The sequence below is a fragment of the Erinaceus europaeus genome, chromosome 4 (assembly GCF_950295315.1).
Source record: "Erinaceus europaeus chromosome 4, mEriEur2.1, whole genome shotgun sequence".
In the NCBI taxonomy this organism is placed as follows: domain Eukaryota; kingdom Metazoa; phylum Chordata; class Mammalia; order Eulipotyphla; family Erinaceidae; genus Erinaceus; species Erinaceus europaeus.
The window spans coordinates 50041123-50066293 of NC_080165.1; the positions used below are offsets into that span (position 1 = coordinate 50041123).

The window sequence follows — 25171 nt, forward strand, 5'->3', positions numbered from 1 at the left end:
TTTTTTAATTAACGAATGAATTAAAGACACATACAAGAAGAAAGATGCAGAAAGGAAAACCAGAGCACTGCTCAGCCTTGGTTTATGGTGGTGCTGAGGATTGAGCCTGGGACCTCAGAGTCTCTCACATAAAGGTCTCTTTGTGTAATCAGTATGCTGTCTCCCCACCCCAAGAATCTTGATCTTGGTTGCACAGTAGGTTTGTGGGGGCACCATAATAATATGTGCAGGTCCTCTGAAGATGAATTAGGTCAGAATCTCTGGGAGGATTCCAGTGTGCATGGATACCACTCCCCAGGTAGCATATAATCTTACTGGTGAGCAAAAGAGTTCACTAACATAGCTTCTGTCTTTCTATTTTATTTAGTTTTTTATACTGCTTTTAGTTGTTATCTCATCAATCCTTAAAACAAGAGGCTAGAGCAGACTTGTTTAATCCCTAACTTCCAAGGACAATGGAGTCTTAAGCAGAATTTCAGGCCTTTGTGGCCTCAGGAACTTGGTTCTGGAACTTACTGGAGAGTCACGCTTGATAAAGTCCTTTGGTTCTTTGAACATTGAGTTCCTGGCCAGTTACATAGAGTCAGAATTCCCATCACACAGGTTGTCAGGAAAAGGGAATGTATGACTCATTTAGGAAATTACCTGTCATGGGGTTATTTCTCATGGATGTATTTACTGCTCTGACATAGGTGATGTGAGTCACTAAGTATCTCTTCACAATATCACGGCCACTGTGGACTCAGATCTCCCTCCCTTAGTGCTGAGAAGATAAACACTGTGCTCCATTTATCTGGTGCCCCCTGACTTCTATCTTGTGGTAATGAGTAAAGAGCAATCAGTGGTTGCAGTTTGGGGGTAATAGGCAGAGCTTCTTCTTCTAGTGTTTGCCATAGGCAGAGCTAATGTTAATTATCTTCACTTATAATAAAAAGCATTGAAAACATTGAGTCAATGTTTCTAATCAGTTTGTAAAGGGGATAAATTAAACCCCTAAATAGACTGGTGGTGGTATCAAAGTGCCAAATTAGGACCAATTAAGGATTCTTCTGTGGTTATTTGTTAGGATCAAAGTATTCTCTGTAGGAAGCCAGTTCCCATTTAGAGTGATAAGTGATATTTTATTAGTGAGCTCTGGTACCTGGGAGCACAGAGGAGGGATATCCAGTCCAGCTGACTGGTACAGTGTAGAGGAGTAGGGAAAGAATTCTAACATAAGATTTTCCAAAAAAAAGGTCAGTGTGAGCTGGGTCCCCAGTATAAGTAGATATCACTCGTATGAGAAGCTGGCGTTTGCAGAAAGACCAAACAAAACAACCAGAGTGAGAGGGAAGACATGGCTTCTTCTGTAAGTTGCAGAGCCTGAATTCATATCTTTAGTTCACTATCTCCTTCCCATAAAACCCTGAGAATGGGAGAGAGATTAATGACCCTCTGAGGTGCCTCCTGGGATGGGGCAGTAGCACAGTGGGTTAAGCACACATGGTGTGAAGTGCAAGGACTGGCTCAAGGATCCTGGTTAGAGCCCCAGAATCCCCACCTGCAGGGGAGTCGCTTCACAAGCAGTGAAGCAAGTCTGCAGGTGTCTATCTTTCTCTCCCCTTCTTTGTCTCCCCTTCTCTCTCGATTTCTCTCTGTCCTGTCCAACAACAACGACAAGAGTGGCAATAATAACAACAATGCAACAACAAGGGCAACAAAATGGAAAAAAATGGCCTCTAGGAGCAATGGGTTCACAGTGCAGATACCAAGCCCCAAGAACAACCCTGGAGGCAAAACAAAACAAAAAAACCCCAAAACATTTAAAGGTGCCTCCATCTTAATGTTCATACTTTGTGACTACATTATCTTTTATGACAAAAGGAACTTTCTGGATGTAATTAAATTAAGGATATTGAGATGGGGAGATTATGCTGGATTATTGGAGTGAGTCCTTTGTAAGGACAGATATCCCAGAGAAGACCTGGAATATTCAGCCACCATAATAGACATGGTCATAATGGAGTGGACAGAAAGCTGCAGGATCATACTTGCTTACTTGAAAAAGGGGTCAGTCCACATGGCTCCAGTGACCCTGAGTGAGCTTTAAGCTGTCCTATGATGTTTACATTTGCATTTCCTCTCAAGTGTACCTTTACACTTGCCAATACTAGCCGTATCCATTCTCCTCCCTCCTCCCCCAAATGGTCCTTTGCCCATGCTGTTTCTGGACAAAAGGTGAACAAAGATGGCTGTGACTTTTTCTGGGTTTATCCCCCAAATTCTGAACTCCAGATCATATTGATATGACCATTTTTCCTTGTTCTAGGTGACTGCAGAAAAATCCTGCTGGCTCAGACTAGCTGGAGTCCACGTGGCTCCTCTGTGATCTTGCTGACTTCCTATTGTTGGACTCAGACCCAGAGCACCCACGGTGCTCCCAGCTGGACTTGCTGGCTTGACACAAATACTCTGACTGGCAATGAACCAAAGGCTATTTATGAAGCTCTTCCAGCGTCTGGCCCCTGAGGGCTATTGTGCCAATGTTTGAGTGACCCAGATGCACATTATATTCATCTCTGACACTCTTCTTCTCCCACTGCCCTCTTCTTAATTTTTTAAACATACTTTTCTATCACTTTCACTGGGTTGCCCTCGAATGATGGATTGCCTTTTCTATGTCCCTTCTTGGATAATTTTGGTAGCTGACAGAATAAGCCACTCCACTTTCCCAGAATGTTTTGGTGCTTTTTGTTTGTTTTGTTTTTCAGGTGATAGAATGCCTGCAGCCATGAGTGTCCAGCCTGCCTGTCTCTCATAGCATTCTTAGTCAATCAAACACTATTTCAGATTTGCTGAGGTCAAGCCTGGGAGACTGAAGAGTGGCTTTCCACACAGACTAATGAAGGTCAGTGGTCGCAGGGGAAGCAGGGTTCTGGCCTGATGCAACTCACACAGCTTAGAGCCCAAGGCAGTGGTCAGAGGTATGGAACTGTGCACAGAAATATCAAATCAGAGCACCTAGAAGGCAAGGGTCTTAATATATTGATTGAACCATTTACCTAAGGAAAATTAAGAAATCTAATTTCACTTCCATTTAGGAAAAATTAAGCTGAGTCCCATCTTTCCAGCCTATATTCTACTGATAAATTCATTGGAGGACAGAGAAGTCAGAAGACTCCTTTCTGTCCACGTGAGCAAGTTCTCTGACCCGGTTCTGATGAAAACTATGATGAAATCATGTTATAATCTTAATGTGAAATTTTCAATATTGTAAATAATATTTTTGAAAATGCCTATTCTTAAAATAATAAGTGTTCAAACCTTCAGGAGTGCACTTATTAGGAGAAGAGACTATTATTATTTTTGAATAATTTATTTATTTATTCATGAGAAAGATAGGAGAAGAGAAAGAACCAGCCATCACTCTGGTACATGTGCTGCTGGGGATCGATCTTGTGACCTCATGCTTGAGAGTTCAGTGCCTTAGCCACTGTGCCACCTCCCAGACCACAAGACTATTATTTTAATTTACAAAATCAACCCCCCTAAAATTTGGTTGCTTTTTAAAATTTTAACTAACTGTACCATTTAGCATCTACCTAGCTGAAACAAAAATGCAGTAGTGGGAAAATGTATACAAAAGTTTACACTGATATGCAATTTTAGAAGATAATCCTATGCTTTTACAGGGAAAAGTATGAGAAGAATACAAGTGCAGCAGTGCTATTTAATGCATTTTCAATCTTGCTATAGGGATTCATATGATAACATGGTATCTCTTCCAGGTCTGCGGAAGACAAATCTCAAATGCCCTTCTTAGTTATTCCGTCTGAATTGCAGGAAACCCTGAATGGTAAGCTCTTCCAAAGAGTGTGAATTTTTTTTGATGGCATTTTTTCCACATTGTATTATGATGATCATCATACTGAACTCTGTGTTTTTTTGAGACATATCTTTTTTTAAATTTTTTAATTTTTTTTATTAATCTTTATCTTTTTTACACAAGTGTAAAGACCACATAGTAAGGACTAACTATATGGTTAGCAATAATTTAAAACAAAGAAAAGGGTACCATACTACAGAAATTAAAAAAAAAAAAACTATTTGACTATACAACAGATGATAACAGGAGAGGCCCACGGTCAGCACAATGGTTGCTAACAGGTGCAGCTGCTGTAGGTCGTACGCCATCTTCCATAATATGTCTTGGCTTTTTGAAAGGTTCTTAGGTATAATCTATTAGTTCATACTTCCATCTAAAGTCAGTATTTGAATGGAACTTCTATTAACAGCTCATGGAATACTTGTTTTCTAGTTTAAGAATTCACCAGGTAATGCTCAAATTTAGATAAACATTAGAATCACACTAAACAGATTTAACCAACTATAAACACTTCAAAGCATGAACAGATATACTCTAAAAGGACACAGTAAAGCATTTTCCTTTGTGTAGCAAACATACACCTTCTAATAGAAAAGTTGTAAGTACAAACAGTTGGCATTTCAATACATAAAAAAAAATAATAAATTCAACTTTTAGGAAAGCCCATTTTAGCTCTGGTTTTTACCACTTAAAGGACTAAGATATTAGGTGGGCTATACTGAAAGCCAGTTTAATACTATCTTATTCCTAGAGATCTCCTGTGTGCAAGAATCTCCCAAGGATCTTACATAGTGATTCCAATGCAACTTGAAATAAACATTGTGCCCCCCTTCACGCATGCCCAGGTTACTGCAGTCAGTCCAGATCACACTTTATTCCTGCCTTCAGTTACAGTTCCTTTCTCCTGTAACTCTATCCTAGATACTTCACCTAGGCTACACAACAGGATACTTTATAAGTGCACAGGACTGATTTAAACGTACCTCAATTATTAAAGAAAAAAAATGTAGTACACTTATAATTTACATGAGTTTAACTTATTTTGGTTACCTAGTAAATTCTGAATTAGTGGTAATTACAATTCTAGGCTTTCCCTTACGTATAAAGTGCCGGTGTTATGAATATACAAATGGGTAAGGCTGAAAGTCTGCTTTCAAGCAGTGGAGAGTGACACCTGCCTGTGGCCTTGTGATAATCAACTCTTGCGGGATCACTTATCCCTTGAGTCCCCGTACTCAAAAAGAATTTAAAGAATTCTAAAAGTTGGGGCTGGCTTTGTTCTAGATGGCATCACTGGCACTATTCAACAGGCTTTGACTGAGGTAGCTACACAGCTTCACAGATGTCACTATAGATAATTCATGGTGTAGCTGACTGATTGATGAACTTCAAGTAGTTGTTGTTTTTCTTTTTTTATAATTTTTGTGATGAGAAAGGAAAAAAAAATATCAGCACACCTTCAGTTCATTTAGAAGTCAGCATCCAAGGTAAAAGAGTTGTCCGTTGAACTTGACATCACACCCATCCTCTGATACTCGCCTAGTCTCTTCTTAAAGAAGTTAGTTTTGCCTTCCAATGAAATGTTCTCCATAAAGTCAAATGGATTCTCTACTCTGAAAACCTTGCTGAAGCCCAGCTCCAGTATGAGTCTGTCGGCCACGAATTCAATGTACCGCTTCATTAAAGAGCAGTTCATCCCGATGAGATTAACCGGCAAGGCCTCTGTGAGGAACTCCTGTTCTATCCTGACAGCATTGACAATTATTTCTCTGACTCTCTGCTCCGAAGGTTTATGTAGCAGATGTTTGAACATTAAACACGCAAAATCACAATGGAGTCCCTCATCTCTGCTAATTAGCTCATTCGAAAATGTAAGACCGGGCATCAGTCCTCGTTTCTTGAGCCAGAATATGGATGCAAAAGAACCAGAAAAGAAGATTCCTTCAACTGCTGCAAAGGCTACTACACATTCTCCATGGGTGGCTTCTTTGTCCCCAATCCAACACAAGGCCCAATCTGCCTTCTTCTTTACACAAGGCATTGTCTCAATAGCGTTGAAGAGGAATTCCCTCTCTTTGGAATCTTTAACGTAAGTATCGATGAGGAGACTGTACATTTCAGAGTGTATGTTTTCCATGGCAATCTGGAAGCCATAGAAACAGCAGGCTTCTGTAATCTGAACTTCTTGGCTAAACCGCTCCACCAAGTTTTCACTCACTATGCCATCACTGGCTGCGAAGAAAGCCAGGACATGGGATATAAAATATCTCTCCTCAGGTTTCAGGGGCCTCCCAGTGCTGGATGTCCCTGGAAAGGTCCACCTCCTCAGCTGTCCAAAATGAGGCCTCGGCCTTCTTATACATCTGCCAGATATCATGGTATTCGATGGGAAAGATGACAAAGCGACGGGGGTTTTCTCTTAGGAGTGGCTCCTCTTCGAGGCTGGGGACAGGGGCCTAGGTTTTCGGCTCGGGCTCCTCCTGCAGGATCCTCCTCGCGCTGAGGCTCGGGGGCGTGTTCTCCTAGTCCAGTCCGCCAGGAAGAGCTTTTTCAGGGGTGAGAGCTGCAGCTGTTTGGGGTCCACGATGGGGGTGAGCGGGGAGCGGGGGGCACAGCGTGGCGGTGGCGGCTTGCATACTGATGAGCAGAGAGGTGCAGCTTGGAGCAGGACCCCGAAACATATCTTAATGAGGACTTGCTGACTAAATAGGGAAACAGAAGCTATGGATCAGGACTGGAGAAAAGTTTTTCACTATTAATATATTCAACTTCCAAGTACAAAGAGGTTGTGTGAATTCTTCTTGGAATATAATAATCTCATGAAAATTTATTTCAAAATATTTGTATGTATGTGTGTATTTTTAAACTTTCTTTATTTGGGGTATTAATGGTTTACAGTCAACAGTAAAATACAATAGTTTGTACATGCATAACATTTCCATCCCACTAGGTCCTCCTCTGTCATCATGTTCCAAGACCTGAACCCACCCCCACTCCCGAGTCTTTTACTTTGGTGCCATACACCAACTCCAGTCCAAGTTCACAGATAGGTTCGATAGCAGAAATATTGTTCTCTTATCCAAGAGGTTGAGAAGTCTAAGGTCAAACTGCCAGACACATTTCATTGTGCTGTTTCTCTTTTTGGCTTGTAAATTTCTCATCTTGCTATGTGTCCATATGATCTCTTTGTTGTGAGCATTTTTTTAAATAGGAGCACAGGGAGTTACATTTATTTCTCGTTAAGGAGTTAAGGAGTTTCAGGTCGATTTCTACCAGGCCTGAGTAATCTTCTGCCTCAGTAACTAGTTTTTTATCCTTTCCAAATTGGGTGTAGTGCAAGCTGATTGGCTACAGATAGGGTCTGCCAAGGTTTCCACTCTGAGTGTTGTGAGCACCAAATTTAATGAATCAAAGCCCACACCTTGCAACCTCACACAGCCTTTTAACCCTAAAGACTCTATCTCCAAATGCAATCAAATTGGGTGTTAGAATTTCAAGATAAGGATTTTGGGAATGAGGAGAATATGCAGCACAACTCCTCATATAGCAGCCATGGTGCTCAGATATTTGGTCAAATACTGCTCTGGATGCCTGTATGAAGGCTTTAAAAAAGGATTTATGTATGTATTTATTTATTTATTTTTTAGGTTTTTTTGTGATTTTCTTATTTTATTTATTTATTTGATAGATACAGAAATCGAGAGGGAAGGAGGAGATAGAAAGACACCTGCAGCACTATTTCACTGTTCAAGGAGCTTTCTCCCTGCAGGTGAGGTAGGGGTCGGGGCTTGAGCCTGGATCCTTGTGCATTTTATCATGTGTGCTTTATGGGGTGCATCACCAGCCTGCCCCCTTTATATTTACTCTTATGGGAGGGACAGAAGAGAATGAGAGAACAGAGCATCATTCAACTTCGGCATATGCAATATCAGGGACTGAACTTGGGACCTCAGGCTTGTATGCCCTGTGTTCTGTCACCGAGCTATCTCAATGGTTATGAAGGTGTTTTTAATTTATATATTCATTTATCTTGAGTGAGAATAACACTTAGATCTGCAGACTTAGGTTCATTTTGAAAAGAATTCTTTAAAGGTAAATTCTTTCAGTGAGGGATTCTGAGAAAAAATATGATGCCTTATGCTTACACTTTAAGTAATTTAAAATTGCCTGGTGGTTCTGACTTGTTGGCCCATGAACCTTTCACCGAATAGGCTTACTAGCTATTGATGTCCATGTCCTAGATACATTAATCCATAAGGATTTGAGAATGATGACTTTCTAATTCTGTCATTCTTTCTGAATTTTATTAACTGTGGTCCCTCCATAAAGAAAGAAGTTTTCATATAAACTATTTGGTTATCCTTAAAGTTTGTATAGAAAAGACATGGTGAGATCCTTTCCTTCAGCTTTCTGTCTATGAAGAATTGTTACCCTAGAAATCTCCAAAAGAGACCAATACTTTGTTTATAATAATAAGAGCTATTAGATATTTATGTGTTTGCTCTCAATCTATTATGACTGTTCAAAATGACCACTCGTGAAGGAAAGCCCTTCAGGTTAGTTTCTGTATCCTTTTGCCCTGATCTCAGGAGTCTTTAAGGCCTAACCTAGAACAATTTTTTAATACTTATTTATTCCCTTTTGTTGCCCTTGTTGTTTTATTGTTATAGTTATTATTGTTGTCATCATTGTTGAATAGGACAGAGAGTAATGGAAAGAGGAAGGGAAGACAGAGAGGGGGAGAGAAAGAGGGACACTTGCAGACCTGCTTCACCGCCTGTGAAGTGACTCCCCTACAGGTGGAGAGCCGGGGCTGGAACTGGGATCCTTAGGCTGGTCCTTGTGCTTTGCGCCACATGCGCTTAACCGGCTGTGCAACTGCTCGACTCCCCTCTAGAACAATTCTTTCCCCAAGACATTGAGTAAGTTGTTTCTACTAGGCACTCTGATTTCCTTTAGTGAGGAATGATGTTTAAAAACTACATCTGGAATTTGAATTGCTCATTGCCACTGAAATGTCACTGCTTCTTAGTCTGATGAATAAATTAAGGAATTGAAAATGCCTTTGGGTGCCAGGTGGTGGCGAACCTGTTGAAGCGCATACATTACAGTATACAAGGACCCAGGTTCAAGTCCCTGGTCCCCACCTGTAGGGGGAAAGCTTCACAAGTAGTGAAGCAGGACTGCAGGTGTGCTCTCTCTCTCCCTCTTTATCTTTCTCTCTCCTCTTAATTTCTCTGTCTCTATCTAATAATAAATAAGTAAGTAAAATATTTTTATAAATACTTTCTTTTTTTAATATTTATTCTCTTTTGTTGCCCTTTTTATTGTTGTAGTTATTATTGATGTCGTCGTTGTTGGATAGGACAGAGAGAAATGGAGAGAGAAGGGGAAGACAGAGAGGAGGAGAGAAAGATAGACACCTGCAGACCTGCTTCACCGCCTGTGAAGCGACTCCCCTGTAGGTGGGGAGCTGGGGGCTTGAACCGGGATCCTTATGCCAGTCCTTGTGCTTTGTGTCACGTGCTCTTAACCCGCTGCCCTACCACCCGACTCCTAATAAAATATTTTTAAAAATGGGGCTGGGTGGTGGTTCACCTGGTTGAGCACCTATGTTACATTAAAAATGCCTTCAAAGATGAATAAAAATATTTCAAATATCTAAAGGCTTTTCAAGAAATACTTTCAACTAAGAGAAACAAATCATTTTAAAAGCTTAGTGAAAAAAACAAGTGCTGGTAGAAAATCGGACTGTCAACTTGAATAAACAAAGTTTTATAAAAGTGATGGCAAATATTTAACTATTACATAGTTTTTTTAATTTTGTAATTCTTTCCTTGTTGTTTTATTCTTTCTAGGAATGGTGGCTTTAGTCAATATATAAATATTATTTTAATTACTTTGTAACATTAGTATATTATTTAATTATGTTAAATACTTAGTAATATTATTTATTAAAAGTCCAATAAATACGGTTAAATGAGTGACACTCACATATCAGACTGTAGTTCTTTGTTAAGCCCTATGCTCTGATTTAGGGGTCAGAAAATATATTTCTAGTGTAGAATGTGTAACAAATGGTCACTATTAGATTAGTTGACCATTAGGCTTTGTTCTTCTTCCTACTAATCCATTAACTTTATAATCGTTATTTGCCTTCTGTGAACTGTTTTATGGGGAATACTGCTAGGCAGATAGCATTTTTTTTCTTTCTTTTTGTCTTATAGTGGTATTGGTTATTGAACCTGAGACTTCAGAGCCTCAGGTATGAAAGTTGTTTGCATAACTGTTTTGCTATCTCCCCCACCTTTAGAATGCATTTCTTACTATAAAATTCTACCTAGTCATTTTGATTGATATATCTGTTCTCTATGATTTTGGCTAATGTGAATCACCCCTCTGAATCTAATTAACTGGATGAAATGAAAAAGCTGAATTTCTAGACAATCTCAGATTACATGTTAGACTGACAAGCCCACCAAGATTCCTTTTTCCGGAGATGGGTGGTGGTTCACATAGTAGAGGGCACATGTTACCATGTATAAAGATCCAGATTCAAGTCCCTGGTCCCCATCTGCAGGGGGGAAGCTTCATGAACGATGGGCTAGTGCTCAGGTGTCTCTTAATGTCTTTCTTCTCTCCCCTCTCCCTCCCCCTCTTTCTTCCCTTCTTTTTGTTTCTCATCCTCTATCAAAAATAAAGAAATGGCTACCTGGAATGGTGAATCTGTGCAGGCATTAAGTTCCAACAATAATTCTGGTGGTGAAAAAAAAAATCCTTTATCAGGAGGGAGACACTGCTTGCAAGGTCAATGACCTCTCTTTGAGGTAGCTCATTATTTTAATCATTTGAGGAGGGAATCATCTTACTATCTAGAACACTGAATGAACATTAGCTTAATTTTGTTTGTAATCACTTGAACCTTTTTTATTTTTATCTTTTTTATATTTATTTTCCCTTTTGTTATCCTTGTTGTTTCTTCATTGTTGTTGTAGTTATTATTGTTGTTATTGATGTCGTCATTGTTAGATAGGACAGAGAGAAATGGAGAGGGGAGAGGAAGACAGAGAGGGGGAGAGAAAGATAGGCACCTGCAGACCTGCTTCACCACCTGTGAAGCGACTCCCCTGCAGGTGGGGAGCCCGGGCTCGAACCGAGATCCTTGTGCTTTGTGCCACGTGCACTTAACCCGCTGCACTACCGCTAGACTCCCTGAACTTTTTTTTTTTAAAGAATGAATATTCAACTGAATATTCCATGACCCTGAATTCTTCAAGCTCATTCCTCCATGGTTCTGCCTCAAAGTTTCTACTCTGTTGTTTATGCAGCCTGGTGCTACCCACCACCTCAACACACATTCCAACACAATTACCTTTTATTCACTTCAGATCTCAGTTCAGTTATCACCTTCTCAGGCAAACATTTCTTGGTCCTTAGACTTGGCGATGTCCTACCACATATTCTCCCAGTGTGCTAACCTTTCCTTTTTAGCACCTGCTAGGTTGTAATTCAACATTTATTTGTGTGATATTTAGATTAGGGTCGAGAGGGAGAGATCATTTCCATTGTGTTTACCTTTGCTTCTTCTGTGCCAATCATAGGACCTACCGTCACAGGGGGTGCCATCATTAGTGAAAAGAATGACAGACATCTCCCAGAGAGAGGACTGTGGACACAGTATACCTGTAAGCCTACTCACTTGGGTCCACATGATAGATGATTTACGCCTTTTTTTTTTTTTTTTTTTTTTTTTTTTTTTACTTTTAGCTCTGTAGTGCCCCAAACCAGAGGTGAAGTCAAGGATTTGTTAACATTCTGAGATCTGCCTGATGGCTTTTTCATAGGTCATAACCCTTTAGTCATGTGCTACAGACTGTGTCTTGGAGAATCCTTCTTGGGGCCAGGTGGTGGCACACCTGGTTAAGTGCACACATTACAGTGCTCAAGGGCCTGGGTTCTAGCCCCTGTTACCCACCTGCCGGGGGAAAGCTTCAAGAATGGTAAAGCAGGGCTGCAGATATCTCTGTCTATCTCCCTCTCCCCTCTCAATTTCTCTCTGTTTCTATCCAATAATAAATAAATTTAAACAAAGAGAATCCTTTATTTATTTATTCCCTTTTTGTTGTCCTTGTTTTATTGTTGTAGTTATTGTTGTCATTTTTGGATAGGACAGAGAGAAATGGAGAGAGGACGGGAAGACAGAGAGGGGGGAGAGAAAGACAAACACCTGCAGACCTGTCGCTTCACCGCTTGTGAAGCGACTCCCCTGCAGGTGGGGAGCCAGGGCTCAAACCAGGATCCTTACGCGGGTTCTTGTGCTTTGCATCACCTGCGCTTAACCCGCTGCGCTTAACCCGCTGCGCTACAGCCGGACTCCCAAGAGAACCCTTCTTAATGTGCTTTTTTACTCTGTCATATTGATCCTTGATGTCTATGTTTTTTCCCTTTAAACCCCAGTTTCACTTTCTTTTTAAAAATTATGAGTATTATTTTTAAAAAAACATCCTAAGAACAGTTTTGTATTTACCAAAAATTGCAAAGATTTATTCAGTGTCCATATATGCCAGATATACACTTATAGATGATTAACATCTTACATTAGTATGTAAATGTGCTCTAATTAATGAAATAGTCTTATTTTTTAAATTTTCATTTATAAAAAGAAAACACTGACAAAAACCATAGGATAAGAGGGGTACAACTCCACACAATTCCCACCACCAGAACTCCATATCACATCCCCTCCCCTAATAGCTTTCCTATTCTTTAACCCCGTGTGAGTATGGACCCAGGATCATTATGGGATGCAGAAGATGGAAGGTCTGGCTTCTGTAATTGCTTCCCCGTTGAACATAGGCGTTAACAGGTCAATTCGTACTCCCATACTGCCTCCCCTGATAGATTTCCTATTCTTTATCCCTCTGGGAACATGAACCAAGGGACAGTATGGGGTGCAGAAGGTGGAAGGTCTGGCATCTGTAATTGTTTCCCCGCTGAACATGGACATTGATAGTTTGATCCATACTCCTAGCCTGTTTCTCTCTTTCCCTGTTGGGGCAGGACTCTGGGGAATCAGGGCTCCTTGGGTTCAGATTGCATTTATTTATTTATTTATTTATTTATTTATTTATTTATTTATTTATTTATTTTTTACTGGATCACTGCTCAGTTCTGCTTTAGGGCGGTGTTGGGGATTGAGCCTGGGAGCTCTGGTGCCTCGGCTGTGGAAGGCCTTTTGCATAACCATTATGCTATCTCCCCAGCCCTATAGGATACATTTGATATTCTCTTTAGATTCCTTTTGGTTGAGACAATTTGTGAACATTTTGATGTTTTTGCAGCTGTTTTGTAGATTATGGCTCAGCTGGGATTAGTTTGGTATTTTTTCCCATGGTTAGAATAAATTGCAAGCCTTGGACTCAGGGACATACATGTGTCTCATGGGTCTAGTCATGAATGATTTCAACCACTCTTCTCTTTTGTTTTACTTCTGAATAAACCCTGTTTGTAGTTGTCATACCTGATTGCCTTTGTTTGAGGTCAACATCTTCAAACTCAAAACACTGAATATACTACATATTTACAGTTTTGAATATTGGGCATACATCCACAAAATGATTTTTTACAAAAAGTGAAACTTCATGCAGGAGATTGGGAATGTTGTTCTAGGTAACTATCTTCTGGTGGAAAGCACAGGGACACTTCTGAAAGACAGGGATCATTAATAGTTTTTTTTTTTCTGTGCACTTTTAAAGGTCTAAAAATATGCTCCAGTTTTCTTTTATACTCTGCCTCAAATGCTAGTCCACTTGATGATACCTGAGTATTGACTGCTCTGACCCACTAGGAATAGGAGCTAACCTACTATTATGTGACCGGGGGTTCATCTGTTATTTCACAGCTGTGTGATTTTGAACATACCACATCAGCTCTATGAATTTCATTAATTAAAATATAGACCTTCTTTTTTTAAAAAAATATTTATTTTATTTATTTATTCCCTTTTGTTGCCCTTGTTGTTTTATTGTTGTAGTTATTATTGTTGTCATTGTTGGATAGGACAGAGAGAAATGGAGAGAGGAGGGGAAGACAGAGAGGAGGAGAGAAAGATAGACACCTGTAGACCTGCTTCACCGCCTGTGAAGCGACTCCCCTGCAGGTGGGGAGCCGGGGTTCGTACCGGGATCCTTATGCTGGTCCTTGTGCTTTGTGCCACCTGCACTTAACCCGCTGTGCTACAGCCCGACTCCCAAAATATAGACCTTCTAACATGCTTTTTGCACAACTGTGCATGATGATTAAGGAGCTGCTAGGTAATACAGATAACAGCAGTTTACTGAAAGTAGAAAGAGAGATAGAGTAGAAAGAGTAGAAAGAGAGATAGAGTAGAAAGAGATAGAGCTGAAGGAGTCTAGATTTGGGGAAAACATAAAGATACTTACACTTTATAAAAAAAGAGTGTTAAAAAGTGTGTAATATCATCACTGTGAATTTCCCCTACCCCATAGTCAACTTTAAAAAAAAATTGGCTGCATTAATGGATTATAATAAAAATAGTTGTTGGTACATGTGTAACATTTCTCAGTTTCCTGTATCTTTCATTCATTTTTTTTCTCATTAGGAGCTGAGTTTCTCACCACTCCCATCATCAAAGGTCTGTGTCCCCACCCCCAGTTCCTTAAATAGTTCTAAAGTTCTCCCACAGTCTTAGATATGGGCAGTCAACTCTATAATAGACCATCATCTAGGAACACAGGCTGCAAAGGCAGGAATAAATGAGTTCACATCCTAAATGTACAGCTGATAGACTGGTGAAATAATTCACTTGAATAGTGTACCACTTTGCCATATGCATGATCCAGATCCCAGACCAGCTCCGACTACACTGAAGGAAGCTGGTGTTATGGTCTCTGACTCTTTCTCTGCCTCTGTCTCTAAAATCAGCAGCAGCAGCAGCAGCACAGAAAAAGTGCACTAATTCAAAGTGCATATTTTGCTAACCTTTTGCAAAGTGAAAACATCTATATAACCAATACTCAGCTCAAGTACGTAAAAAGCAACCAGAGGTACAGTCAATCCCCACTTCTGGTGCATTATTCTGACTTAGTAGTGTTTCCTGCTTTGAGTTTTCTGTATGTGAAACTTTGCTGTAAGTGTTCTCTTGTGTCTGGCTTCCTTTATGGCTCACTATTACTCTGAGATTTACTTATACTATTCCTTGTGGCTGTAGTTTGTTAATGATCATTGCTATATAGTTTTCCATTATAAAAATATACTGTAAAATAATTTATCCTTTTTAACTGTAATTTTTTCCCCTCTGGTAAAAAGAAAATGCTCTGACTTATGGTGTTGTGGGGGATGGAACCTTGGATTTCATAGCCTCAGGCATAAGAAAGAGTTTTTTACATAACCATTATACTGTCTCTTTTAAAAGCAGTTTTTTTTTAAGTGCACATGGTGTGAAGTGCAAGGACCTGTGTAAAGATCCAGGTTTGAGCCCTGGCTCCCCACTTGTGGGGGTGGGTTGCTTCACAATCTGTGAAGCAGGTCTGCAAGTGTCTGTATAGAATTCTTTCTCCCTCTCTGTCTTCCCCATCTCTCTCGATTTCTTTCTGTCCTATCCAACAACAACTGTGGGGAAAGGGCCCACTGTCTGGGAAGTCCAAGCCATTATTTCCATGAGAGTCTGAGTGGGTTGACCCTGAGCCCCCTCTCTCTGAGGGGCGGTAGGCTGGTCCTCCTGACCTTGTGAATTTATAATGGATTGGCTTTTCTGGAAGGGGTACCTTCAGGTACATGCTACTCCATTCCCTTTGAACAAGAGCCATGAATTACTGTAAATGGCCAACCTGAAACCCACCACAAATATCCTGATTTTGCTCTACTGCCCCCTCCACCCCCTGCCTGGAGGTGCTTGTAATCCACCCTTAAAGAAAAAGGCCTACCTAGGCATTGTGAGCTCATGACTGGATCGTGTATGGTAACTTCCCAGCTAAGATCAAACACCTGACAGGTCAAGATTTAACTCTGCACTGTGTGTATAGCTTAACGATTATCTTAACCTCTCTCAAACCTTTTGAGTATATCTGTCTGCTTGTACCCCTCAATAAACAAGCCGTCCATGAGGCTTCTCCCAGAGCTGGTTGTGTGTTTCCTCTCTGTGCTCTCTACTTTTGTCGCCAGGACCTCCCTAGGGCCCCCAGGGGCTACTCTAGTCTCCACAGCCAGTGGCCAGGAAGGCAGAGAGGCCCAGGATGACCTGCAAACAACAATAGCAATAACAGCAACAACAATAAGAAGAACAAAATAAAAAAAATGGCCTCCAGGAGCAGTTGATAGTGCAGACACTGAGCCCCACCTATAGCCATGGAGGGAAATTTTTTTTTTTTAATATGGCATATGTCAACTTCTCCCCCCCCCCCACCACAGCACTGCTCAGTCCTAGCTTATGGTAGTGATATATATTGAACCTGGAACCTCAGAGACTTAGGCATGAAAATCTTTTACATAACCATATGCCAGCTCCCAGACCTTCCTTCTTTCCTTCCTCCCTTTTTTCCTTCCTCCTTCCTCTTTCCTCCTCTCTTTCCACATCTCACCCACACATTCTTCCTGCCACTAAGGTTTTATTTTGGGGCTTACTGCTAGAAAGAAGAATTTACCATTCCTGACAGCCATTGTTTTTTTCTTTCTTGATAGAGACAAAGAGAAATAGGAAGGGTAAGGAGAGACATCAGCAGCACTATTCCCAGAAGGTTCTCCCCTCCTTTGCAGATGGGTCTTTCTCTCTCTCTCTCTCTCTCTCTCTCTCTCTCCCTCAGCAAGAATAGAATAAAGGGATAGAAGGTCAATGAGAGTGGAGAACCACTCCATAGCACCATTCCTCCACCTGAGGAGCTCCCTTTGTGTCATCCATAATAACCTCAAATGATTCTACTGCTCAAACCCAGGACCTCATATATGGCCAGGCATGTTCCTGTACACTTTTCTTTTTATTTTTCCCTTGTTGCCCTTGTTGTGGTTATTATTATTGCTGTTATTGATGTCATTGTTGTTGGATAGGACAGAGAGAAATGGAGAGAGGAGGGGAAGACAGAGAGGGGGAGAGAAAGACAGACACTTGCAGACCTGCTTCACTGCTTCTGAAGAGACCCCAATGCAGGTGGGGAACTGGGGGCTTGAACTGGAATCCTTCCACAGGTCCTTGCGCTTTGCTACCGCCCAACCACTCCTCTCCCCCGGAATACTTTTCTTAACTAAATGTTTATATACATACAAAAATGCTGAGATTTTACACTGGGATTTGATTCATTTTTTAAAATAATCTGGTAAAGAAACTTAGGGAATTTACTGGGCATACTGCCTCCCAGGTAAGCTGCCTTTTGTTCCCCTTTATATTTTGCTTCTTTGTTTTACTGAAAACTCTAGGATATCAGATCAGAAGTTGATCAACCCAGCTGTGGATTATTTTAGTTGAGCAGCTGGAAGTACTTTTTCAGATATTTTTGGCAACAAGGCAATCCTGAATATATTTGCCCCAAACACTTTTATAGCTCTTTTTTAAAAAAAATGTCTGTGGCTTAGAAAGAAATGTAATCTTGAAAACTTTAATTACTTTAAACTTAACTAATTCAAGCAGTTTGTAAAAAGATATTTTGTTCCAAGAAACCTGTAAGGCATTAAAAATCCTATTCACTCTGCTTTCTCTTGGCAGAAATAGAAAAAAGAGTGTCTGCCAAGAACAAATGAAGATTCATAACACTTTTTAAAACTGTTTGGCATTGTTTTTCAAAATTGAACATTCACATAACCTATGACCCAGCAATTTCACTCCTGGGTATACTCCCAATAGTAACCCTTGCAGAGAAAAGCACTAGAAGACATGACCAAAATATTCAAACCACTCTCTACCTCCCCATCACCCTCTCAATTTCTCTTTCTATTCAATAGAATAAGTAAATTTAAAATATGTTCAGACCAGCACAATTTCTAACAAGTCTAAGTTGAAAGCAAACAAAATAGTCATGAACAGTCATGTGTATGAATAGTGAACATATGTATTTTGCTAGATTTATCCAGATGATGGAATTTTATATAGTGATCAAATAAATGAACTTTAAAGAAAGGGTAAAAATTATATCATCCTATCTATATAAGTATCTTAAAACTGGAAAAGCTAATTTTTGTTTTTAGTTGAAAACAGTGGCTTACTTTTGAGGAAAGTAGTGACAGAGAGGATTCAAGGAGACTTTCCAGGATGCTGGTGATGCTTTACTTATTGATCTGAGAGGCAGTTACACAGATGTGAACGTTTTGAGTTGATTCACTCTTCACTTTTTATTGGTGGACTTTTTCACATACAGAATTTTTAAGAACTGGAGACATAGTTCACTAGGTAGGGAACATGCCCTGCCATGCAGACAACCCAAGCCATTAAACTCCAACACCACACAAGAAGTGCTATGGCAACAGAGAAAGCTCTGGTGCTGATGTGAATCATTTGGAGTGTCCTGAGTAGACATCAACATAGCATGTTACAGTAAAAACAGTTAATCTGATAGTCTCCTGATTGTAGAGTAGATAAGGCTCTTTAAAAATATATTTTAAAATTTTATTTGGGATAAAGACAGAGAGAAATTGGGGACTGGGCTGTAGCACAGGGGGTTAAGCACAAGTGGCACAAAGTGCAAGGACCAGCTCAAGGGTCCCGGTTGCAGCCCTGGTTCCCCACCTGCAGGGGAGTCGCTTCACAAGCGGTGAAAAAGGTCTGCAGGTGTCTATCTTTATCTCCCCCTCTCTGTCTTCCCTTTCTGTCTCCATTCCTCTCTGTCCTATATAACAATGACGACATCAATAACAACTACAATAATAAATACAGCAATAAAACAAGGGCAACAAAAAGGGAAATTAATAAAAAATACTTTTAAAAGACAGAGAGAAATTGAGAGGGAAGGGGAAGACAGTCAGAGAGAGAGAGGGAGCGAGAGAGAGAGAGAGGTAGTGGGGAGAGAGAGAGAAAGAAATCTGTAGCAATGTTTCACTGCTCATGAAGCTTCTCCCCTATTACAGGTGGGGACTGGGGACTTGAATCTTGGTCCATGAACATTTTAATGTGTACTCTTGAATGAGTAGATAAGATTTTTATAGTTCTCTTTGTATATAAACTGTAGCTTTCTTGTAACTTATTCATAAGTTAAAAAAGGGGAAAAAAAGTCATCTCTAGACAATTTAATATACTGATAGTATAGTATGGTTTTTGAAATGTTGACATGGAATTGAAGCACAAGTGTCTGTATGGAAAATCATAGTCTTTAAATGATATTATTTTTTTTGTGTGTGCTTCAGTTTGCTTACGCATGAGCTAATTTTCCTTCTAAGAGTAGCTATTTTTATTTTTTAGTATTTTTATTATTTTTTTATTAATTTTTTATTTAAGAAAGGATTAATTAACAAAACCATAGGTTAGGAGGGGTACAACTCTGCACAATTCCCACCACCCAGTCTCCATATCCCACCCCCTCCCCTGATAGCTTTCCCATTCTCTATCCCTCTGGGAGCATGGACCCAGGGTCATTGAGAGTTGCAGAAGGTAGAAGGTCTGGCTTCTGTAATTGCTTCCCCGCTGAACATGGGCGTTGACTGGTCGGTCCATACTCCCAGTCTGCCTCTCTCTTTCCCTAGTAGGGTGTGTCTCTGGGGAAGCTGAGCTCCAGGACACATTGGTGGGGTCTTCAATCCAGGGAAGCCTGGCCAGCATCCTGATGGCATCTGGAACCTGGTGACTGAAAAGAGAGTTAACATACAAAGAAAGCCAAATTGTTGAGCAATCATGAACCCAAAGGTTGGAATAGTGGAGAGGAAGTGTTCGGGATGTACTCACTACAAACTCTAGTGTACTTCTGCTTTCAGGTATATATTTTGCAGTAGTTTATGGATACATGTGAACATAAGCTCTCTCTCACAGAAACTGGTGTATATCTAGGTTTTGGGACTTTGTTAGAAAGTGAACCACCTGAGATGAAATTAGAGTGTACTATAAAAGGAAAGGTCTCACCCGAGTAATGAAGCTGAAGGGTTGTCATTCCACACGTGAAGTCTCTGGACACAGTCTGAGCTGAAGCATGTTGAGGTGGCAATCGTTGCATTCGTTAGGTTGTGATCGGCGGATGCAATATTATTTGGTATGGATTGGGAGAGGCATACGGGAAAGTGGGCCCTATCCAAGGGTTCCAGGACTGGGGGAAGTAGGGGCTCTATAGTGGAGATGTGAGGTTCCTGCTGTCTTAGGGTTCCAAAAGACAATCGATAGTTAATGTTATCATCACATTATTTGGTAATTGGGTTAACTTTGAAAAGTCCTTTTGTTAGGGTTTGCTGTACTGTACCCAGTATCTTGTATATAGCTGTGCTATTGGATGCTTCTAATCTACTTGGTCTAGGCTTTTGAGAGAGTCCACATATCAAATACACAGCCTATATATTAAAAAGATTCAGTTTGTGTTTTGAAAAACTTTGAGACATACAATTGATTTTCCCCCTCTCATATTAATTAACTACTGATTTATATGTCTACATTTTGCTAGGAGTGTACATAAACACCATTCCCACCACCAAAAGACTGTGACCCATCCCTCCCACCCACTCCCACCCCCCACTGGCCCAGGAAGCTGCATGTCTGCCCCTCACCACAGGGTTTTTACTTTGGTGCCCTACTTATAATTTGATCAGGTCCTGCTTTTAGTTTCCCTTTCAGATCTTCTTAGTCAACTTCTGTTGATGAGTGGGATCATCCCATACTCATCTTTATCTTTCTGACTTAGCTCACTTAACATAATTCCTTCTAGCTCTGTCCAAGATGGGTCAGAGAAGGTGGGTTCATTGTTCTTGATAGCTGCATAGTATTCCATTGTGTATATATACCACAGCTTTCTCAGCCACTCATCTGTTGTTGGGCACCTGGGTTGCTTCCAGGTTTTAGCTATTATGAATTATGCTTCTATGAACATAGGAGTACACACCTCTTTTTGGTTGGGTGTTATGGAGTCCTTGGGGTATAACCCCAGGAGAGGAATTACTGGATCATATGGAATATCCATGTCTAGCCTTGTGAGAGTTTTCCAGACTGCTCTCCACAGAGGCTGGACCAATTTACATTCCCACCAACAATGTAAAAGGGTTCCTCTGTCCCCACAGCCTCTCCAGCATTTGTTGCTGCTGTCCTTTTTGATGTATGCCATTCTTACAGGAGTGAGGTGGTATCTTAGTGTTGTCTTAATTTGCATTTCCCTGACAGTCAGTGACCTAGAGCAGTTTTTCATATATTTGTTAGCCTTTTGGATCTCCTCTGAGGTGAATGTTTTGTTCATATCCTCTACCCATTTTTGGATGGGGTAATTTGTTTTTTTGTTGCTAAGTTTGCTGAGCCATTTATATATTTTGGTGATTAGTTTCTTGTTTGATATATGGCATGTGAAGATCTTCTCCCATTCTGTGAGGGGTCTCTTTGTTTATTTAATAGTTTCTCTGGATGTGCAGAAGCTTTTCAATTTGATGTAGTCCCATTGGTTTGTTTCTGCTTTAGTCTGCAAAGTGTCAGGCTACAAAATCAATGTACAAAATCAGTGGCATTTCTTTATGCAAACACTAAATCTGAAGAAGAAGACATCCAGAAAGCACTCCCATGTTCTGTTTCAGCAAAATCAATCAAATACCTAGGAATAAAGTTGACCAAAGAAGTGAAAGACTTGTATGCTGAAAACTATGAGTCGCTACTCAAGGAAATAGAAACTGATACCAAGAAATGGAAAGATATCCCATGCTCATGGATTGGAAGAATAAATGTCATCAAAATGAATATTCTCCCCAGAGCCATATACAAATTTAATGCAATACCCATCAAAGTTCCACCCAGCTTCTTTAAGAGAATAGAACAAACACTACAATTTCATTTATCTGGAACCTGAAAACACCTAGAATTTCCAAAACCATCTTGAGGAAAAGAAACAGAAATGGAGGCATCACACTCCCAGACCTTAAACTATATTATAAAGCCATCATCATCAAAACAGCATGGTACTGGAACAAAAATAGGCACACAGACCAGTGGAACAGAATTGAAAGCCCAGAAATAAATCCCCACACCTATGGACATCTAATCTTTGATAAGGGGGCCCAAAGGATTAATTTTTTTAGTATTTTATATATTTTTAAATTTACTTTGGATATAGAGAGAATTTGAGAGGGAAGGTGGAGGGAGGGGAAAGAGAGAAAGAGGGAGAGAGAAAGAAAGAGGGAGAGGGAGAGGGAGGGGAGAGGGAAGGGGAGAAATAGTTAGCATTGCTTCAACATTTGTAAATCATCCCCTTGCAGGTGGGGAGTTGGGGCTTGAACCCTGGTCCTTGCACATGGTAATATGTGCTCTCATCCTGGTGTGCTACTTCTCTTTTCCAAGAGAGACTATTCAATAAGGCCTTGAAAAAGTAAAACCAACCACCTATTTTATTTTATTTTCAAAAGTTTTATTTTCAAAGCCTCTGTGGCTTTGACATCTCATGAATATTAATGTGGTTGGCATAGTGTCCAATATGGGCATATTTGGACAGTTAGATCTTCACTTAATGAATATAGTAATAGTCCTTTAATTGTTCTCACAGAAGAGAAATGTGGTTTCTGAGTTTGGGAGCCAGATTTTTTTTTTTTTTAATTTTTTATTTAAGAAAGGATTAGTGAACAAAAGCATAAGGTAGGAGGGGTACAACTCCACACAATTCCCAACACCCAATCCCCATAATCCACCCCCTCCCATGGTAGCTTTCCCATTGTCTATCCCTCTGGGAGCATGGACCCAGGGTCGTTGAGGGTTGCAGAAGGTAGAAGGTCTGGCTTCTGTAATTGCTTCCCCGCTGAACATGGGCGTTGACTGGTCGGTCCATACCCCCAGTCTGGGAGCCAGATTTTAAGGAGTATTCTATATAACTGCAGGTAATGTCTACATACTTATTATAAATACCATTGTATGGTTAAAGGGACTCAGGGTAAAGGAGGAAGAGAAGTAAAGCCAACCTTTTGCTTTCAAGATCAAGATATGGACTGGTCTGTAGTTTCACTAATTTATGGATACTTAAAAAAAGTCTTGATTATGTTGATTTTTCAGTTTCTCTTCTCTCTTTTTTTTTTTTCCTATGGCAAGACATTTTCAGAATGGTATAGCACAATACTTGATGGAATATATAAGACCATAGATATTGGTTTATGAAAACTGGTTGTGATCTTAAACAGCTATTCACACATTTCTCTCATTTTCTTAGATGAACAACCTTCAGGATCAGTCAACAGGAACCAGCTATAGAGATTGGTTTTGTCTATTTCTCTTTTTGACCTCTTGTGGACTGAATAGGGCTTCCTTCCCTGCTTAGAAGAACTTTCAGTAGAGACACTGATCTGAAAATCAGAGGCCACAGTAGAAGACTTCCCAGTTCTTGTCACCCTGATGCCCATTCATAAAAATTATAGTTGACTTTAAAAATCTCTTTTGTCATCCTTCTACCCCTAGGACTCTGCCCTGAGCCTCCACTTTTCAAATTGCCAACCTCAGATGTTTCTTTTGAGTCTGACCCTCTTAACTCTACAGAGAGTTATAAATAGATACTATGATCTCCAGCCTGTCTTAGTTCTTGTCTTTTTACCAGCATTGAACAGATGCTAAGAAGTTTCAGCTGGTACTGTGAAATATTCTACTGATACTTTTTACAAGATGTAGAAATATGGCTTTATTTATGTTTCTGCAAAGAAGGGATAGGCTATCTACTCACAGGGACAAGTCAGAGTCCTTGTGCAAGTTGAATATAACACTAAAGTTATTTATAGAGGAAGAAATCCTGAGCAGATAGATGAGCAAATAATTTAAAGTCAAACTGACGTGTTTACCTCTGGGCACCCTTGAATAGCATGGCAATGGTGCCACTGGGAAGAGCCCTTGCCTTAATTTAGATCCTCAGTGTCCTGGTTCATGAACCTCATAGGGGCATGCCTAGGTAAGATGTCACCATCAATACCTGATGTCCTGTGACTTGCATGAGTACATGTCTCATTTTGAAAAGGGATCAGAATTTGGTTAACAATTCTAGGCACCTTGAGAGAATGTTTGAAATTAAAATGTGCAACTCTCAAACAAGATGAAATGTCATTAGTCTAAGCAGAAACAAGACCTTAGGACCATTGTAAATGTCTATAACTACATTGACTCAATACATGTCTATCCGTTCATGAAATCTATAGTTAATATTTTCTGATATGTATAATAATATATATTGAAATGATGTTTTGTGAGTGGTGAAGTAGGGCTGCAGCTGTTTCTCTGCTCTTTCCTTCTCTGTCCCCCCCCACCTCAGTCTTTCTCTGTCTCTATCCAATAATAAATATATACAAATAGCTAAAGTATCTTTAAAAAAGAAAGAGATGTTTGTCCAAATTTCTGGGTACTCTGTGGTTCAGTCAAGTTGACACATGATTTAGCTATCACAGTTTCACCTATTAAGAAAAATCCATTGTGTGTGTGTTTGGGGGGGCAGGGAGAGAGAGAGGGAGAGAAAGACAGCTCAAGCTCAGAACTCCATTCCAGGTGATGCAAGGGTCAAGCACTTGGCTTATGAATACAAGGAATGTACTTTATCATCTAAGTGACTTCCCTGTCTACTTCCCAAGTTATTGAAACTACATAGTGAGGTTTAATTTATGCAGTTTCAATATCTTTTTATGAATTCTTCTAATTTTCTTTAAGCAGTCACAAACCCCACATAACCTTAAACTTATAGAAAAACTGAAGCCCAAAACTATCTCAGTGGTAGAGCATAGGATTTGCATATATGAGGATTTTTTTAAATTTAATTTTGACTGGGGTCCAAGAGATAGAGCACATATGCATATGTATCCATAAGTTAGGGGAAATATATACCTTAAAGTAAAAGTGCACAATAGTTTGCAGTGATAATAAGTGCAGCAAGCAAGTAGAAAGACCTAAAAAAGACACATAAAGTACCTAATCAAATAGTTTCTACTTAGACCTAGGTACCCTTCTCACCTACTTCCTATTTCACTTCCATCAATCATTCCAAGACTAACTTTGTCAGACAAAGGAAAGACTACAAAAGCTGAATAAAAGCCAGAGACTGGCATACTTTAATTGATGACTCTTTTGGTTATTACCAGGGCACCTCATCACCCAGGGTCTTACTCAGGGAATCCTGGGATTCCCACACAGACATGAAGAGCCTAGACCTCTAACAAATCCCTCTCTCTACTGTCACT

At 40.0% G+C, this 25171-nt stretch overlaps 1 long non-coding RNA gene and 1 pseudogene across 1 annotated transcript; one reads left to right on the forward strand and one right to left on the reverse strand.

Moving 5' to 3' along the window:
- Positions 1-2615: 2615 nt before the first annotated feature.
- Positions 2616-23334, forward strand: LOC132538058 (uncharacterized). Its single transcript, XR_009549471.1, has 3 exons — positions 2616-2887; positions 3768-3835; positions 23173-23334. It is a non-coding gene; the product is annotated as an uncharacterized LOC132538058 (long non-coding RNA).
- Positions 3803-6357, reverse strand: LOC103128453 (ribonucleoside-diphosphate reductase subunit M2-like; annotated as a pseudogene).
- Positions 23335-25171: the final 1837 nt, after the last annotated feature.